The following is a 4,484-nucleotide window of genomic DNA, read 5'->3' as shown; positions in this document are numbered from 1 at the left end:
AGACCCACAAATTTGAATTACAGATAGTGGACAATGGAGAACTCCCCCAGTCAGTCAGCATGTTCAACTTCCATAGAAACCTCACATACATTTATTAGATTGCCAAACTAATTGGAAACTACATCACCAGAACACCACAAGTGGGCTCTGTTATTGTACTTAAAGATGCATCTTACAAACCTGTGTTCTCCAAGGCCAGCTGGTCCATAGTCTTAAGTTATTTCTTCGCCAACATCAATGTCTCGGAGCGCAAACAGACAGAGGTGTGGTCTGTCCTCTGTTGTCATCTTCTTCATTTTACAGTTGGGGTGCATGTGGTCATCATTAACCAGTCTTCCCAGACTGCCATCTTCTTGAGCTGCATCAACACTTAAAATAGATTAAAAAAAAAAAAAAACAATTATTCAATCAATGTCAGAAATTAATCTTTGAGACAATCTTGTGTACACAAAACATAAAAATAGGAAATCCACAATTTTTAAATCTAAATCAAATCATACAAGAAATTTCTATTGGAATCAGACCCTATTAACAGCTTGTCTTTGAGACTTCATGATCTATATTTTCATTTGTACAGATTCAACGCATGAATAAAAGTAATTATACATTTTTGCTTAGAGAATGATTTTTCCCCTAACACTTATGGGATGAGTATGTGTTTATTTTTTTAAATAAAAACAAAAATAAGATAACATCTCAATCTTTGCCTCACCTCCAAGTTTTTTCTTGCCGGCGGAAGTCAAACAAAAAGACAGTGCCTCTTCCATCCATCTTCCTGCGTTGAGATTCATCAGAATCTATCAATTTTCCTCTGTACTCCATAATAAAGAATAAAGTCGTCTTTCCTGAAAGGGGCCTTGGTAAATACTCCTCGACCTAGTTAACAGGGAAATCAAGTTAGCTTCGTCATATTTTTAAGCACACAAATAAGGAGTCATCATATTCATTTGTGCCACTATACTAATGTAGGGTGGTTTGAAACATTGCTTCTTGTGAGGGATAGAGCAGAGCCCTTCTTTATGATTTTAAAGGAACAGACCAGCCAAAATTCATTTTCCAGCATTGCATTAGCCAGTATGTATTAGGACTGAAAGTACAAATGTCAATTGCACCTGGTTACGTAAAAAAAAAACTTTAAGATTATTTAGTTTCAAAACAATGACATACACTGTACACAGTCATATTGGATCGCGTCACGTGATCTCTGTGACGTATTACGTGCTTTACACTAGACTATCAATATCGGACTTGTTCACCGGTCTATTGTGGTATAAAAATGCCGGAGGGCGTCATCAAGTACAGCCTTAATTTAGATAGAACTCCTACCATCAGGTTTCACACTCACTGAAATAACTTGAAACTGACAAAAGTGGCAAAAGAAAAGGTCAAGACACTCTTAATGTAAAATAACCACTTAAAAAACGATGTCAGCTTGGTTATCAGAAAACAATAATATATCTTAGCAAAAGCGTTAACTTCATACCTTTAAATTAGTTTATATACTTCGCTTCTAACTCTGCAGTCTTGTCCAGACCCTTGACTGCATGTTCAATAGTATCCTGCTTTGGGGACTTCCTGCATCTCAGGGAAGGCATTGTTTATTCTATAAAGAAAAAAGACAGTATTGTGTTGAGAATTATTAATACTATGGGCTAAATGGAGTTTTAACAATATTAGTGTAAGAAAAATAAATTATAAATTAAAAAAATATCAATTCCTCCATCCCAATTAACGATTTCAACCATAATAGTTTATATTGAAGTTTAAACAGACACAGACAGATTTATGCAGTGTGACTACAAAAATCTTACCAAAATTGCATTCACAGTAACCTTTGCTTTAAGAATCATGTAATTAACCAGTGAACATCGTGTCTTACACAAAAATTAATGACAGAAATTATCATGGTACTTGCATTCTGTGGTTCTATAACAAAAGTGCAAGCTGTTAGCTCCGCAAAGCTAACGCAACAAGCTAGCGTCCCTCGTGCTCACATTCAATGCAAACCTGACCACCGGATGACAATACGCGTCGGTTTAGTTCTTTAAATGAGTAAAAGCACCATGACGTTTTATAATTATTCAATGCTTAACTGGAGCTCGTCAATTATGTCGATGTAGGAGCACATGTTTGCTAGGCCAGTGTTGTAGGCCCACATCCATGGTGCTACTTTGTATAGTGTTTTCCACACAACTATCTCTAACTATGAACAAATGCACTCGACGCATGTTTTGAAAAAAAACCAACGAAAAACACTTACCTCTCCGTTTCAACAGCAGTTCGAACTTCGAAGTGGTGATATTCTCCAGCGTTAAGCACCTGCTCGAACTGCGAATAGGTCAAATTCAACAGCGTCTTTTTTCTGTCTTAATAAGGACGCGATGAGAGGAGGAGCGCTTGCCTTTTCGTCAGCACGCCCCGCGCGGGTGGTGCTGCTTTATCACTCTCTATCTGTGCCCGCCCGCCGGCACGTTGATAGAAAAATAATATTCCTTCAAACATTACTTTCATCTTCTTAACGTTTTGTAGTGAATTTAACAGGTTCACCACTTTTTTCAAATACACCAATGGAAAACAGGTCTTAATTGAGGAAACATACAAAGAGCGTCTCACAAACACCTGATGATGAGCAATGTAATTTGATCACGTTTTTTGTCACTGCCTGGACGTTGGGTTCACTGGCCTGGTGGCAGTGGCTTGTAGACACTGTCACTGAGTGGGAACGGATCTCAAGGTGGGTCAAACTAACCCAAGCAGTGGATCGGTCCGTTTTTTAAATTTATTAATTTTTTTATTTTATGTATTTATTTATTATTTAATACAAGGGCTTCGGCTCACTACCAGTGGGCGGGACCAAAGAATTTGGGTTTCCTTTGAGCTAGGAGGCAGTCAAAGGCAGTCCAATCCCCGGCAACATAAAGCGCCTAGCTCTGGGGACATGGAATGTCATTTCTCTGGTAGGGAATGAACCCGAGCTGGTGTGTGACTAGACCAGTGGTTCTCAATTATTTCCTGTCATGCCCCCCCTACCAAGAAGAAAACGATTCGCACCCCCCCACCACAATTTTCTTTTACATTTCGTACTAATGTACATGTTCTTTGCATATTAATGTTAGATTGTCAATAAAATATCTTACCTTAACAAAGCTAAATTGATAAAAATAAAATATCATTTTGAGAACGACTATTGTGAGGATCTCGAAACTCAGTACTCTGTGGTGCTAATATTGATGAGATGATAAATATGTTGAAGCCACAGAACAAAAAGATTAGATATTGTTTGGAAATTAATGACGTACATAAAGGAATATCAGCCTTGATTGGAGTACATTACTGCATTTAAATTTTTAATAAAAATGAAACAATTATTGATGTTATGACCACTATGAAGAATTTAAAAAACAATATATAGGGATAATTATAGTTTTCATTTTGTTATGTGTAGTCTGTTCATGTTGCATTATTTTTATGACAAAGACGATGGTTAATCGTAGGTTTGTTGCCCAAATGTACCATTACAACCTGATTAATGTTGAGAATGACGAACTCAAACTGGACACTGAAACGTAAAAACACATGGACTTCTTGCCCCTGTCCTCACACGTGCACACACACACACACCATACACGAAGATCCGGGAGGTAAGGACGGCTGTCCTACAGGATGCGGATGGAAGAACAACTGCAGCGGAACAATGCCAGGGATGTCTGGAGGGGCCTGAAGACCATCTCAGGCCACGGACAAGCAGGTAAGACCCAGAAGGGGGGGGGGGCTTCAGTGGGCAAATGAGTTGAACCTATTTTTCAATAGGTTTGATCAAATGTCTGACCCCGCTCAGGCTTCCCTGATGCAGCCCCCACCCACCCCTCCTGCCACTGCGAACAAGACCCTCTCTCCCCCTCTCTCGCCCCTCTCTCTCTCCACAGGCTCCAGTTCCCAGCCTCATCAGACAACCACCACTTCCTCCTGCTCAGCCTTGTTCCTCACAACATCTCAGGTGAAGAACCAGCTGAGGAAGATGAAGGCGAGGAAGGCGGCAGGCCCAGATGGGATCAGCTCCCAGCTCCTCAAATCCTGCGCAGACCAGCTGTGTGGAATCGTCCAGCACATGTTCAACCTGAGCTTGAAGCTGGGCAGAGTCCCCCAGCTGTGGAAAACATCCTGCCTGGTTCCGGTTCCAAAGACACCCCATCCGAAGGAGCTCAACAACTTCAGACCAGTGCCGCTGACGTCTCATCTGATGAAGACCCTGGAGAGACTGGTCCTCGTCCATCTGCGCCCCCTGGTCAGCTCCTCAATGGACCCACTCCAATTTGCATACCAGCCTGGCATCAGTGTGGATGATGCCATCATCTACCTGCTCCACACTTCACTCTTCCACCTGGAGAAGGCGGGGGGCACGGTGAGGATCATGTTCTTTGATTTCTCAAGTGCTTTCAACACCATCCAGCCCGCCTTATTGGGAGACAAGCTGGAGCAGGCGG

The 4,484-nt window shown here is 41.1% G+C and overlaps 1 long non-coding RNA gene across 1 annotated transcript; it reads right to left on the bottom strand.

Annotated features, from left to right (window-relative positions):
• Positions 1 to 200: 200 nt before the first annotated feature.
• Positions 201 to 1,603, bottom strand: LOC148315984 (uncharacterized). The gene is made up of 3 exons (XR_015840443.1): positions 1,484 to 1,603; positions 713 to 876; positions 201 to 369 (listed from the first exon to the last, which is right to left on the bottom strand). It is a non-coding gene; the product is annotated as an uncharacterized LOC148315984 (long non-coding RNA).
• Between the last annotated feature and the right edge of the window lie 2,881 nt (positions 1,604 to 4,484).

This window comes from Idiotropiscis lumnitzeri, unplaced genomic scaffold (assembly GCF_059441095.1).
Source record: "Idiotropiscis lumnitzeri isolate Australia: NSW breed Sydney's pygmy pipehorse unplaced genomic scaffold, RoL_Ilum_1.0 HiC_scaffold_26, whole genome shotgun sequence".
Lineage (NCBI taxonomy): Eukaryota > Metazoa > Chordata > Actinopteri > Syngnathiformes > Syngnathidae > Idiotropiscis > Idiotropiscis lumnitzeri.
This window is presented reverse-complemented; position numbering and strand designations above follow the sequence as displayed.